The sequence below is a fragment of the Artemia sp. Qi Xiang Cuo genome, chromosome 5 (assembly GCF_049724085.1).
Source record: "Artemia sp. Qi Xiang Cuo chromosome 5, ASM4972408v1, whole genome shotgun sequence".
Lineage (NCBI taxonomy): Eukaryota > Metazoa > Arthropoda > Branchiopoda > Anostraca > Artemiidae > Artemia > Artemia sp. Qi Xiang Cuo.
The window spans coordinates 13,809,911-13,825,980 of NC_142798.1; the positions used below are offsets into that span (position 1 = coordinate 13,809,911).

A 16,070-nucleotide genomic window follows, 5' to 3' on the forward strand; every position below is an offset into this window, starting at 1 on the left:
ACTGAAGCAACCACATATATCTTAAATATTAAGAAAAATCCGGAACTTAATTATCCACGTAAGTATTTAAAGTACCAAGAGCAGTGAAAATGAAATCTTATTGTTTGAAATATTTTTAAGTTGAAACTCAAGCAACAACATATATCTTAAATATTAAGAAAAATCCGGAACTTAATTATCCACATAAGTATTTAAAGTACCAAGAGCAGTGAAAATGAAATCTGATCGTTTAAAATATGGTAAAGTTGAAACTCAAGCAGCCACATATATCTTAAATATTAAGAAAAATCCGGAACTTAATTATCCAAAGTATTTAAAGTACCAAGGGCAGTAAAAATGAAATCTGATTGTTTAAAATATGGTTAAGTGGAAACTCAAGCAACCACATGTATTAAGAAAAATCCAGAACCTAATTATCCACAGAAGTATATAAAGTACCAAGAGCAGTGAAAATGAAATCTTATTGTTTAAAATATGGTTAAGTTGAAACTCAAGCAACCACATATATCTTAAATATTAAGAAAAATCCAGAAATTAATTATCCACATTAGTATTTAAAGTACCAAGAGCAGTGAAAATAAAATCTGATTGTTTAACATGGTTAAATGTAAACTTAAGCAACAACATACGAGCTATATCTTAAATATTAAGAAAAATCCGGAACTTAATTATCCAAAGTATTTAAAGTACCAAGGGCAGTAAAAATGAAATCTGATTGTTTAAAATATGGTTAAGTGGAAACTCAAGCAACCACATGTATTAAGAAAAATCCAGAACCTAATTATCCACAGAAGTATATAAAGTACCAAGAGCAGTGAAAATGAAATCTTATTGTTTAAAATATGGTTAAGTTGAAACTCAAGCAACCACATATATCTTAAATATTAAGAAAAATCCAGAAATTAATTATCCACATAAGTATTTAAAGTACCAAGAGCAGTGAAAATGAAATCTGATTGTCCAACTTGGTTAAACGTAAACTCAAGCAACCACATATATCTTGAATATTAAGAAAAATCCGGAACTTAATTATCCAAATAAATATTTAAAGTACCAAGAGCAGTGTAAATGAAATCTTATTGTTTAAAATATAATTGAGTTGAGCCTCGAGCAACCACATATATCTTGAATATTAAGAAAAATCCGGAACTTAATTATCCACATAAGTATTTAAAGTACCAAGAGCAGTCAAAATGAAATCTTATTGTTTAAAATATGATTAAGTTGAACCTCGAGCAACCACATATATCTTGAATATTGAGAAAAATCTGGAACTTAATTATCCGCGTAAGTATTTAAAGTACCAAGAGCAGTGAAAATGAAATCTTATTGTTTGAAATATGGTTAAGTTGAAACTCAAGCAACAACATATATCTTAAATATTAAGAAAAATCCAGAAATTAATTATCCACATTAGTATTTAAAGTACCAAGAGCAGTGAAAATGAAATCTTATTGTTTAAAATATGATTAAGTTGAACCTCGAGCAACCACATATATCTTGAATATTAAGAAAAATCCGGAACTTAATTATCCACATTAGTATTTAAAGTACCAAGGGCAGTGAAAATAAACTCTTATTGTTTGAAATATGGTTAAGTTGAAACTCAAGCAACAACATATATCTTAAACATTAAGAAAAATCCGGAACTTAATTATCCACATTAGTATTTAAAGTACCAAGGGCAGTGAAATGAACTCTTATTGTTTGAAATATGGTTAAGTTGAAAGTCAAGCAACAACATATATCTTAAACATTAAGAAAAATCAGGAACTTAATTATCCACATTAGTATTTAAAGTACCAAGGACAGTGAAAATGAAATCTTATTGTTTGAAATATGGTTAAGTTGAAACTCAAGCAACAACACATATCTTAAATATTAAGAAAAATCTGGAACTTAATTATCCACATTAGTATTTAAAGTACCAAGGGCAGTGAAATGAAATCTTATTGTTTAAAATATGGTTAAGTTGGAACTCAAGCAACAACATATATCTTAAATATTAAGAAAAATCCGGAACTTAATTATCCACATTAGTATTTAAAGTACCAAGAGCAGTGAAAATGAAATCTTATTGTTTGAAAAATGGTTAAGTTGAAACTCAAGCAACAACATATATCTTAAATATTAAGAAAAATCCGGAACTTCATTATCCACATTAGTATTTAAAGTACCAAGGGCAGTGAAAATGAAATCTTATTGTTTGAAATATGGTTAAGTTGAAACTCAAGCAACAACATATATCTTAAATATTAAGAAAAATCCGGAACTTAATTATCCACATTAGTATTTAAAGTACCAAGGGCAGTGAAATGAACTCTTATTGTTTGAAATATGGTTAAGTTGAAACTCAAGCAACAACATATATCTTAAACATTAAGAAAAATCCGGAACTTAATTATCCACATTAGTATTTAAAGTACCAAGGGCAGTGAAAATGAAATCTTATTGTTTGAAATATGGTTAAGTTGAAACTCAAGCAACAACATATATCTTAAATATTAAGAAAAATCCGGAACTTAATTATCCACATTAGTATTTAAAGTACCAAGGGCAGTGAAATGAACTCTTATTGTTTAAAATATGGTTAAGTTGAAACTCAATCAACCACATATATCTTAAAAATTAAGAAAAATCCGGAACTTAATTATCCACATTAGTATTTAAAGTACCAAGGGCAGTGAAAATGAAATCTTATTGTCTGAAATATGGTTTAATGTAAACTCAAGCAACCACATATATCTTAAATATTAAGAAAAATCCGGAGCTTAATTATCCAAATAAGTATTTAAAGTACCAAGGGCAGTGAAAATGAAATCTTATTGTTTAAAATATGGTTAAGTTGAAACTCAAGCAACAACATATATCTTAAATATTAAGAAAAATCCGGAACTTAATTATCCACATAAGTATTTGAAGTACCAAGAGCAGTGAAAATGAAATCTTATTGTTTGAAATATGGTTAAGTTGAAACTCAATCAACAACATATATCTTAAATATTAAGAAAAATCCGGAACTTAATTATCCAAATTAGTATTTAAAGTACCAAGGGCAGTGAAATGAAATCTTATTGTTTAAAATATGGTTAAGTTGAAACTCAAGCAACCACATATATCTTAAATATTAAGAAAAATCCGGAACTTAATTATCCACATTAGTATTTAAAGTACCAAGGGCAGTGAAAATGAAATCTTATTGTTTGAAATATGGTTAAATGTAAACTCAAGCAACCACATATATCTTAAATATTAAGAAAAATCCGGAGCTTAATTATCCAAATAAGTATTTAAAGTACCAAGGGCAGTGAAAATGAAATCTTATTGTTTAAAATATGGCTAAGTTGAAACTCAAGCAACAACATATATCTTAAATATTAAGAAAAATCCAGAAATTAATTATCCACATTAGTATTTAAAGTACCAAGAGCAGTGAAAATTAAATCTGATTGTTTAAAATATGGGTAAATGCAAACTCAAGCAACCTCATATATCTGAAATATTAAGAAAAATCCGAAACTTAATTATCCACATTAGTATTTAAAGTACCAAGGGCAGTGAAAATGAAATCTTATTGTTTAAAATATGGTTAAGTTGAAACTCAAGCAACAACATATATCTTAAATATTAAGAAAAATCCGGAACTTAATTATCCACATTAGTATTTAAAGTACCAAGGGCAGTGAAAATGAAATCTTATTGTTTAAAATATGGTTAAGTTGAAACTCAACAACCACATATCTTAAATATTAAGAAAAATCTGGAACTTAATTATACACATAAGTATTTAAAGTGCCAAGGGCAGTGAAAATGAAATCTTATTGTTTAAAATATGGTTAAGTTGAAACTCAAGCAACCACATATATCTTAAATATTAAGAAAAATCCGGAACTTAATTATCCACATAAGTATTTAAAGTACCAAGAACAGTGCAAATGAAATCTGATTGTTTAAAATATGGTTAAGTTGAAACTCAAGCAACCACATATATCGTAAATATTAAGAAAAATCCGGAACTTAATTATCCACATAAGTATTTAAAGTACCAAGAACAGTGAAAATTAAGTCTGATTGTTTAAAATATGGTTAAGTTGAAACTCAAGCAACCACATATATCTTAAATATTAAGAAAATCCGGAACTTAATTATTCACACAAGTATTTAAAGTACCAAGAGCAGTGAAAATGAAATCTGGTTGTTTAAAATATGGTACAGTGGAATCTCAAGCAGCCACATGTATTAAGAAAAATCTGGAGCCTAATTATCCACAGAAGTATCTAAAGTACCAAGAGCAGTGAAAATGAAATCTGATGGTTTAAAATGGTTAATTGGAAACTCAAGAACTGGTTAAGTTGAAACTCAAGGAACCACATGTATCTTAAATATTAGGAAAAGTCCGGAACTTAACTATCGAGATAAGTATTTAAAGTAACAAGAGCAGTGAAAACGAAATCTGACTGTCTAAAATAGGGTTAATTGGAAACTCAAGCAACCACATATATCGTAAATATTAAGAAAATTTGGAATTTAATTTTTAATAGGAAATACCTCGATACGCAGATATGCAGTTTTTGTTAGTGATAAAGAAAAAAGAAGCAACCCTTGTAAAAAATCAGCAAAAAAATAAGCTAAAAATATATGATACCAAACACCTTAAGAAGGTTTGGCTTTCCTTTTGAAGATTTAGTTGTCTTTAGGAATCAATAGTTTAAAATTCTTGAAATTTTTACATGAAATTTTTAATAAATAAGAAGAAATATTCAAATTTAAAACGGACAGAAATGATTACGTATATGAGGGAGTTTGCCCCCTCCTGAATACCTCACTCTACAATAAAGTTTGATTTTTTGCTAGTTAAACTTGTAACATTAAACTTGACGAATTTTGTACACTTTGAATAACGATCAAAGTTCGATTCTTTTGGTGTATCCATCCGGGTTCCAGTGGTAGCTAGCAACCTGGTAAGAGACGATCACTTCCCATACTAAAAAAACAGCGCATAATTAAAAAAAAATACCAGATCGAACTACAAAGTGCACAACCATTAGAACCGTTTTGTCTGAACCCCTATAAAGGAAACTTACATCCCCTTGGCTTGGGAAATCGATTTACTTGAAAAAGAAGGAAATTGCTCATTATCTTGATATTTTGCATCGACAGCATCTTTGCTTTTTTCTTACCGTTTTTTTTCTCAGCAGCTAGCGGGGCACTTGAACCTAACAGAAAGCTGTCAATGGCTCATTTAAAAGGAAAGTGCTTTATTTAGAAAGTTTTTGTAATTAACTAAAATAAAATTATTTTTTTTTTTACCTAAAACGGCATTTTTGTATACCAGTGGAGTAACGAATGTCATTAACATCATCTGGCATACGAAGATCAAAATAGGTCTTTTGATATTATAATAAGCATGTTGATATAGGTATATAAAATGTAATAATTTTTTAGGGTTTTAAAAAAATCTGATTTGTGAATTGAAACTCGAGTTATTCTTGAAAATTTTAAGTAGAATAGTTTTATTTTATAACCCAGTTTAAAGTTATAATATTCTCCAGGAACAAAACTTTTTCTGACTTAGCTCCTAAAGTACGCATCTCTTTAATGTTTTGCTATATTTCCATAGCAAAAAAGAAAATTTGTAAGTAAATGGTGTTATATTTTGTTTCTCAGTTTTATATATAGAATATTTCTAGTTTAGTGTAAATGTGGACATTGATATCATGGTTATTTAGATATATGGACTCTAGCAAAACAACAAACCACGACATTTCGCAACTAAAAGTTAGCATAATACAAGTATCTTTTAAACAGTTGCTGTTCTGGGGTATAGTGTCATATTTGACTTACTTAGCTGGCTGATTCTCTGAGGTTCATCTCTTAATATTTCAACTAAGAAAAGCCATAGGCCTTTTCCTGTTTGTAATTATGTTTTATGTTCGTTTCTTACAATTCCAACTAAGAAAAAGCCGTAGGCTATATTATCTTTGAAAAAAGCATTTTGTTAACTATTACTATGTACAACGTTAAACATAAGTCTGGGACTCTCCTTTGGAGAAGGAGCTACTAATTAAGAATATTATCATGGTTGCAGCGGTAGTAGAGATCTAGTAAGAGGCGATCAGTCCCTATACTAAGAGATAAAACAGCCCAAAAATACTAAAATAGTATCCCCAGATAGCTGGGCACTGGAACATATTAGAGAGGTATTTAATGTTTTATTTTAAAGGAAATTGTCACATCTAGTGCCTTTTGTAATTAAAAAAAATATTCAACTCAAAATTAATATTTTTATAAAAACTATATTTTCATATACTAGATGAAGAATGTCGTCATAACCGCAGGATACAACCATATATGACGCAATCCTAAGGAATAAAACAACCCATAACTTCTTAAAAATGTGTCAGATCAAACTCCAAAGTACACCTTCAGAACCACCTTGTCTGAAACCCTTGCCCCTATCATTGCTTTTTTTTAAAGCAGATAAGATTAAATGCTTTAAAGAACCACTGAATGACAAAGGTGTTGTTTTAAACCTTTATTTTGTGCTTGGATTAGGATCAGAAAAATCAGAAATACCTTTTACGAAATTCATGAGATTTACTCTCTACACTGTCTCTACACTAATTCAGACTAAGGAACTAATTGATAATTCAGTTGACAACTTCTTTAAGTCAATAGATAGTATAGGTCCAAAGCTTAGGGATATTGCGCCAGTATCAAGTATGCTGGTACAATTTTTCCAACTATGATGGACAATCCCGAATTCAGAGCTAACCAGAAAAATTTCTTTTATGATCTACCATACTTCTGTTTATTAGACAATCGTTGCCACAGAGTGGGTAGAACTCGAATCCTTCAACGCCGAAGGAAAGCCCTTTCTCCACTGTACTGTGGCAACTTTTGATTTAAATATAACATTCAGTTTATGGTGTCAAAGACGTCATACTAATTATATGAAAATTTCATAGTTATAGTAGAGAACGTGATTCAGAAATAGTAATTATTTTTGCCGTTCATCTTAAAAATAAAAGTATATAACCACAAGAAAACTATGGTGATTTTGAAAGAAATATAAAATCCCTCGAAACTAGAGTCCCTTGGCTTGAACAGCAAGGAAAATTTATTAGACTTGAAAAACAAGGGAAGTGGCTGCAATAACAATATTTTGCTACTTCAGTATCTTTTTCTTTTCTGTTTTATTATCAAGACTGTTTCTTAGGGTTTTGATTATAGTTGAGCCGTATCGCTCCTTACTTATAGTTCGTTACCACAACTGTTTGACTAATTGGTTTGTTGTTTAACTTCATGGTTCAGGTTGGTAATGCTGACAAAAATGCGGTACTGCCCTAGAAGGCTTACAATTTTGAAAGAAAAAAAAGGGAAAATCTTGTAAAGTTGCGATTTTCAGAAATGAACAGACCTAAGATGGGGCCAGGGGGGGAAATAACGTTTTAATTTAAAGTCCTCGGTACTCTAAATTACACTACCATTATTTTGATGTATTGATGTGCTGATAAGAATGATTGTGAATTATAGAATGAAATATTTTTAGAAGTTATAGACTATTTTATTTTATACATACTTACAAAATTCCCATTTACAGTATCAATCCTTAATGTAAAAAAATAAAACTAATTTTAAAATTTTCAGGTATTTTCTAGTTTCAATTAAAAGATTAAAATTATTGCTCTGATACCATAAATATTTTGCAGTTTATAACTTTAGCGATTCTGAACTGAAAACTAAAATAAAATATTTTTTTTCATTTTTTATGTCAAGTCACTCAATACTTTATATATGGTTATTAGTACACAATCGGTGTTAGATATAACGTTATGTCACTTTTTACGTCATATATGGTTATTAGTAGATGAAAAGACATTAAAAAATGCAGTTTTTTGTATAAAGTAATTCTATTCTTATTTTTTTAAATTAAAAAAGGCACTAGAACTTTTAATTTCCGTTTGAATGAGCCCTTTTGTGAACTTCTAGGACCAAGGGGTCGATACGATCACCCCTGGGAAAAAAACAAACAAAAAAACAATCAAATAAACACTCACCTGTGATCTTTCTTCTGGCAAAAAATACCGAATTCCACATTTTTGCAGATAGGAGCTTGAAACCGCTACAGTAAGATTCTCTGATAAGTTGCATCTGATGGTGGAATTTTCATTTTCATGACTTTTAGGGAGTGTTTGTCCCTTTTTTCAAAAATAAGGCAAATTTTCTCAGGCTCGTAACTTTTGATGGGTAAGACTAAATTTGATGAAACTTATTTATACAAAATCAGCATAAAAATTCAATTCTTTTGATATATCTATTGGTATCAAAATAACGTTTTTTAGAGTTTCGGTTACTATTGAGACGAGTCGCTCTTACTAGGCCTATACAGTTCGTTACGGCGAACTGTTTGGTCTTGACTAATAATGTTTTGATCTGACTCCTTTTTTAGGAACTATGGGTTTTTATATTTCTTAACATTGGACGTGATCGTCTCTTACTAGGTTGCTAGCTACCGCTGCAACCCGGATGAAGTGTTTCAAATCTTTATGTATCATATTGTTAATTTTACAACTTTAAATAATGACGTTGTGGTGCAAGTGGCTAGCACGATCGGCTGTTAACCGAAACGTTGGTGGTTCAAGGCAACCCGGGATCGATTTCCTTTAGTTTGTAATTCAGCTATCAATAAAACCGTGATTCTGATCATACTTACAAAATTCCTATTTACAGAATCGATCCTTAATGTAATTTTCTAAAAATATTCTAACAAAAGTAATAAAATTGAATATAGTTTAAGCAAATGCGTCTGAAATGTTCATGGTCAACAAGTTATTTGAGTTGTATGTTTTAAGTATAGAATGCTTTTTTAAAGCTTTTCCGAAAGGTACATTTTTCTAAAAAAGTTCTAACATTAGTAATAAAAACGGATATATTTTAATCAAATACGTCTGAAATATTCATGTAACACAAGCTACATGAGATATATTTTTTAAGCATAGGATGTTATTTTGAGGCATGAAGGTGCATTTTTTCTCAAAATGTTCTAACAATAGCAATAAAAATCTGATCTGTCTTAAGCAGATGCATCTGAAATGATCAAATGCCACTTACATTTAGGCAATATTAAAAAGGAAACTTAAAAGTCTAGATATGAACACAGTTAATGAACTCTCTCAGATAAAATTAGTGAATGAACCGGAAGTAATTAGTTTGTTCTTGCTAAATATGTTAATCTGAATTTTCATGCTTTATTATTTCTGCTGATGAAGATAATCGTATATGTGGTCAAAATATCCAGATTTTTATATCTATTTTCACTGTCTTATAATTGGACTTATCCCATTTGAACGTTTAGTTGTTCGTCATGGAAAGTCACACTGACTGAGAGATGGTGTAGACAAAGTAATAAGAGAAGAACAGTGCGGTTTTAGAAACGGTAGTGGATGTGTTGACCAAATTTTTACTCTTAGGTTAATAATTAGGTTAATCCCTTGACCCTCTGTCTTAGAGATTTTGAGCAAAGAGTGATAGAAGAGCTTTAGCGAAGATCTTATCCTTGCATTGTTTATTAAAAAAAAAGTGACTAATATTTCCCATGTAACATTATTTCAAAAGTTGTAATTTTCATTCAGATTCATCTGAATTACTTTGTAATCACGAGAAGAGATATTGAGAATAAAAATAAATTTGATACTACTAAAAAATTGCGACATTAGTAAATAAGCATTTTTTTTTAATCCAATTTATATGAAAAAACAAAACCTGTGGAGTAAAATAATACAAAAAGAGAGAGAATACTGCAATTATACAACAATGACATTAATTAAACAGATGAAATCAAGAGTGAGGGTGCAAAAATCAGTAAAATCTAGAATCTGATAGCTCTCCACGCAGTATGGCTGCCTTCGCTAGTGGCTGTACTCGAGTGGCTTCTCACCAGCGTGGATCCTCACATGATTGATAAGACTACTATTTTGAGAAAAGCTCTTGTTACATGTATTTCACTTGTATGGCTTTTCACCGGTGTGGGTTCTCATATGTACGGAAAGATTACCCTTGACATTAAAAGTCCGCTTGCACACGTCACACTTGAATGGCTTTTCACCGGTGTGGGCTCTCATGTGTATGGCAAGAGAATTCTTGTGACTAAAGCTTTGCTTGCGTACTTCACAATTGAATGGCCTTTCACTGGTATGGGTTCTTATATGTATTCTCTTTTAGAAATAATTTATTTTAGTTACTATAGATTTTTAACCCAATTAATTTCTTTAAAATGAGCTATTGAACAACCCTCTACGATGTTCCAGTGCCAAGCTATCTGTGGAAAAGAAAAAAGAAAAGAGAAAAAAATATCCCGTTTGGGGAGAATAACGTGGTTAAAGTCAATTTTCTTGATTTTCAAGCCAATATATTTCCCTTGCTGTTCAAGCCAAGGGACAGAAAGTTTCCTATACAGGGGTTTCGGACAAGGCGGTTCTAATGGTGTACTTTTTGTTTTGATCTGACTCCTTTGTTAGGAACTATGGGTTTTTATATTTCTTAACATTGGACGTGATCGTCTCTTACTAGGTTGCTAGCTACCGCTGCAACCCGGATGGAAAGATTACTTCTGATATTAAAACTACGCATACATGTATTGCACGTGTATGGCTTTTCACCGGTGTGGGTTCTCATATTTATGGCAAGAGAATTCTTGCGACTAAAATTTTGCTTGCATACTTCACAATTGAATGGCTTTTCACCAGTGTGGGTTCTCATATGTATGGAAAGACCACTCCTGTTATATAAACTACGCTTACATACGTTACACTTGAATGGCTTTTCACCGGTGTGGGTTCTCATATGTAAAGTAAGAGTATTCTTGTAACTAAAAATGGTTTTTCAATGGCATGGGTTCTCAAGTGTATGGCAGGAGTATAATTAAGATTATTGCATATAGATCGTTTCTCGTCATTTTGAAAAGATGTTTCATTCTTCTCATTTGCTGCGTCCTCTTCTTTTTTGTCTGGTAGTTTCTTCTTCTGGTTAGTCAGCTTCTTTGTGGCTGGATTTTCATCAAAAATGTCTACTGGTGAGATATTTGTATTAGATTGCTCAGTTTCAGTACAGTCCGTTAAAACCGATTAGGGCTGATTGGTTCCATTTGCAAAACTGATAGCATGGTAATAGTCTTGTTCATTCATTGAATTCATTTTTGAGGGTTCAAACCTATAAGCTTAATCACGTATCGGGTTGTTTTTATCCAATAAAAAACAAACTAATTTTCAAATTTTCAGGTATTTTTCTAATTTGAATTAAAACATCAAAAATATTGCTCAGGCACCGTAAATATTTTTGCTGTTTACGTAATAACTTTAGCGATTCTTAACTGAACTTAAAACTTTGTTCATCTTTTTTTTTTCATGTCGTAAAAAAACATTGCGTGAACCTTTAACAAAAAAATTCGTTAATAAAGTTTCTGGAACATGAAATGAAAATAGTATACGTATGCTGCCCGGGAGTTTTTCCATTTAAAATAACGACATTTGTATACGTGTTATTTTTTAATCTCATACGCTTTTTAAACTTTTGGTAACTATGGGCTGCGGTTCGCCTTTTACTAGGTTGCAGCTAGAGCTGCAACCATGATTATCTGAGGGATTGCACCGTGTCCGAAGAACTCTTTAAGAATTAATGTTCAAGTTTGGAGTAGCTTTTTTGGACAAAGCATTCTTTGAAGAACAAATTCTTGTAGAAACTTATATAGTAAGAAATGAATGAAAAAAAATATTATATTTAAAAATTTTTAAATTAAAGAAAACTGAGAAAAGTATTTAAACCGACCAACCAAAAAATTTACTTCAAAACACAGCATTACAGAAAAAGATATAGATAGCATCATGAAATATAACTTATGGTTTTGTTTACTATGGGCTGCGGTTTGCTTTTTACTAGGTTGCAGCTACGGCTGCAGCCATAATGTTATATTCACTCCACACACCCCTACACTCCTTTCAATTACTACAAGCTATAGTTCGTTTTTTTACTGTAATTAATTTTAAAATTTTAAGGTATTTTTCTAGTTTGAATTAAAAGATTCAAATTATTTCTCAGGTACCATAAATGTTTTTGCAGTTTACATAGTAGCTTTAGCGAAACTGAACTGAGAACAAAAATAAAATAAAAATTTCTTGTCGAAAGATAAACGTGTATACATATTGCATTCACTTATTATGTCATGTATCGTTATACGACAAAAATCAATACCTTTGTATCTTTTCAACATATTGTAAGCAGTAACCTTTTCAATGTGATTATAATAGATTTATGTTCGTTCTTTATTATAAAGAAAATGATGAATGACGTCATAGTTGTGGGTTAAAACTATAAATGACGTCAGTAAAACCTTATGATGTAGTAAAACCGTATGATGACGTCAGTTGCAACTGGAGTTCGTTCTACACTTTATGATTACAAACAGGAAAAAGCCTACGGCTATTATGACTATATGATTGCAAATAGAAAAAAGCCTACGGCTTTTTCTTCTTTGAAATTGTAAGAAACGAACTTCAAACAATCAAGTAGTTAACTAAGTCCAATGTGTGCAATGGTTTGTTATTCCAATGATCGTCTTTTAATGTAAAATCGATTCTGAACTAAAACTAAAATAAAATAAAAATTGATTTTTTTCTCAATTTTTACGTAACGTCACTCATTACGTTATATATGATTATTAGTACACAATCGGTGTGATATCTTACGTCACGTCACTTAATACTTTATGTGGTTATCATTGCTTAAAAAATCAAATATCTTTGAAAAGGCGGCAATATGAAAAGACAACTAAAATACAGTTTTTTGTAAAAAGTTATTTTATTTTTAATTTTTTTGTTTTTCATTAAAAAAGGCACTAGAACCTTTAATTTCTGTTCAAATAAGCCCTTTCGCAAAATTCTAGGACCTTTGGGTCGATACGATCCCCCCTGGGAAAAAGGCAAACAAATAAATACGTATCCGTGATATTTCTTCTGGCAAAAAATACAAAATTCCACATTTTTGCAGATAGGAGCTAGAAACCTCTACGATAGGGTTCTCTGATACGCTGAATCTGATGGTGTGATTTTCAATAAGATTCTATGACTTCTAGGGGGCGTTTTTCCTTTTTTTCCGAAAATAAGGTAAATTTTCTCCAGCTCATAACTTTTGATGGATATGACTAAACTTGATGAAACTTAAATATTTAAAATCAGCATAAAAATCCATTCTTTTGATGTATCTATTGATATTAAAATTACGTTTTTTAGAGTTTTGGTTACTATTGAGACGGGTCGCTCTTACTATACAGTTCGTTACCACGAACTGTTTGAAAAAATTCAATTGTTGCTCAGATACCGTAAATATTTTTGCAGTTTATAACTTTAGATACTCTGAACTGAAAACTAAAATAAAATAATTTTTGTCATTTTTAACATCAAGTCTCTCATTACTTCATATATGGTTATTAGTACACAATCGGTGTTAGATATTACGTCACTTCACTTATTACGTCATATATGGTTATTAGTAGATGAAAAGACATCAAAAATGCAGTTTTTTTTTGTATAAAGTGATTCTATTTTTAACTTGTTTTTGTTTTAATATTAAAAAAGGCACTCGAACTTTTAATGTCCGTTTGAATGAGCACTTTCGCAAACTTCTAGGACCAAGGGGTCGATACGATCACCCCTGAAAAAAAACAACAAAAACAAATAAACATGCATCCGTAATCTTTCTTCTGGCAAAAATACCGAATTCCACATTTTTGTCGATAGGAGCTTGAAACCTCTACAGTAAGATCCTCTGATACGCTGAATCTGATGGTGTGATTTTCATTAAGATTCTATGACTTTTAGGGATTTTTCCCCTTTTTTCAAAAATAAGAAAAATTTTCTCAGGCTCGTAACTTTTCATGGTTAAGACTAAACGTGATCAAACTTATATATTTAATATCAGCATAAAAATTCAATTCTTTTGATGTATCGGTTGGAAGCAAATTAAAGTTTTTTAGAGTTTCAGTTACTATTGAGACGAGTCGCTCTTGCTATGCAGTTCATTTACCACGAACTGTTTGATACAATAGCGAAATGAAACGTGAAATGAAGCATGAGAATCTTGCTCCCATATAAAAATATTCTGCCATAGAAAAAACTTGCTCCCATACAAAATTTGTTTACGACATTCTCGCGTTGAAAAATAAAGAATACACTTATTATTATATTTGTTTAATTTTAGCCTATTTGTAATTATGTTTGTTCTATTATATTTATTATATTGTTGTAATTTATTATATTTTTGGATTGTATAAATATATAATTATGTGAAATACTCTTCCAGACAGCTTACAATACCCTGGTCTTTATTTTCTTCTTTATTTCTGAACATAAAATGCAAATATTCATTTCTGAAGCAAGTTGTTGACAGAACAATAATATATTAGTAAATTTTTGCTTATTTAAATTTACTAACAAATTAATTGAAAAATTCTTTTAATACAATTACCAAAATAGATTGATGCAAAAGGAGAGAAATAGATTTATTAATAATGAATAGGTGAATAAAATAATTGAAAAATACGAAACAAATGAAGAAAACGTTAATATTGAGCAATGTTGTTGTTTGAAAATTTGTTCTGATTTTGTGTTGGTTATCTAATATTTATTTTATCCTTCTACTGTTTGATTGTTTGATTTTCTTTTTGTGTTCTTTGTTTTTTCTTTTGTAATATTTTTATTCTCTCTCTTCTGAAGAATAGTTGTATCGTATTGTTTAGGGCCAGAGCTGTACACATATATGGTTGTAAGCTATGTATTTGTCTGATTATTTGAATCCAGCATCTAGCTGTCATTCGTTGCTTAAATTGTATTTTAAGCTACATGTCCGCTACAAAAAAAATAAAAATAACTTATATTTAATCTTATCTGTAGAATTAATTTGTCAGAATGGTTTCTAAAATATTTGCAAAACATTGTATGGAATTACTCGTTGTTGTGGAATTATTGCATTCAATGGCAATTATCTCCATCTGTAGAATTGAACTATTATAGAGATTGATATTATTGTATTAATTTTCTAGTGGCAATTATAGAGAGTATAGACTGTATAGAGGCTGTACAAAGCATTAAAAGACAAAATGTAAAGCTTATTGGTATGTAAAGTAAGATATTTAAACTGTATTTTTACCTCCCCTCCCTTCCTCCTCCCCCTTAACGTTGTAGTATCAAAAATATTTTTGAACAACGTTAGTTATGTAGGCCAGATCACATGTTACGAAATTAAAAAAAGCAATATTTGGCTTTTAATTATGAGCGAAGGCCAATGATACATTTACAGTAATTGCTGGGCATGCTGCCGGGGCATGTCAATTTTTGTTGATTAGATAAAAACGAAAGTAAAAATCAAATGAATATATCTTTTAAACTGTAAAGGATTAATCTACTATGTGAACTTCAAAATCACTCCCCTCCCCTCCAACTTTAGTTGATTTCTCAATGTTTCTGTAATTTTACATATGACTTGGTTTCTATTGTTGCTTTTGTGTGTGTTTTTTAATTATGATATCCGAAGGAGGTGAGGGCAGGGGGAAACCTTGGAAACAAGATATTGCTGCTACATTTATTTAAATCAGCCAAAACGCTCCAAACTGGATATAAAACGAATGGCTACAGAAAAATTTCCGAATAAAATAATTAAATAATTAAAAATTTCCGAATTAATATTAAACTTATTAAGGATGCCAAGCTATCAGAAACTACGTGGAAAACATAAAATTTGTAACAGTAGGAATTTCCAGCACATTTTACCCTATTTTACTAGCATCCAGGTCAAAACCTTGATATTTCCATCTATATAGAGGTCTGGGTTGAAGTAGACAAGATTTGGTAATTAGACATCGCTCTATTATCTTTGTATAAAAGTAAGAACCGTCATATTAAAGATTTTTAATTTTTTACGTTTGTTTACCAAAACTCAAAATTTGTTGGTCCACACTAGCCCCGCCTGGTTCGACATTGTCGGTTTGGGCATGTCGGGTCCTGAACAAACTGGTCTCA

General features: G+C 30.4%; 1 protein-coding gene across 3 annotated transcripts in view; it reads left to right on the plus strand.

Annotated features, from left to right (window-relative positions):
- LOC148951835 (RUN and FYVE domain-containing protein 2) overlaps window positions 1–16,070 on the plus strand; it is a 153,908-nt gene that overhangs the window by 82,235 nt on the left and 55,603 nt on the right. The gene's annotated exons all lie outside the window — the stretch shown is intronic.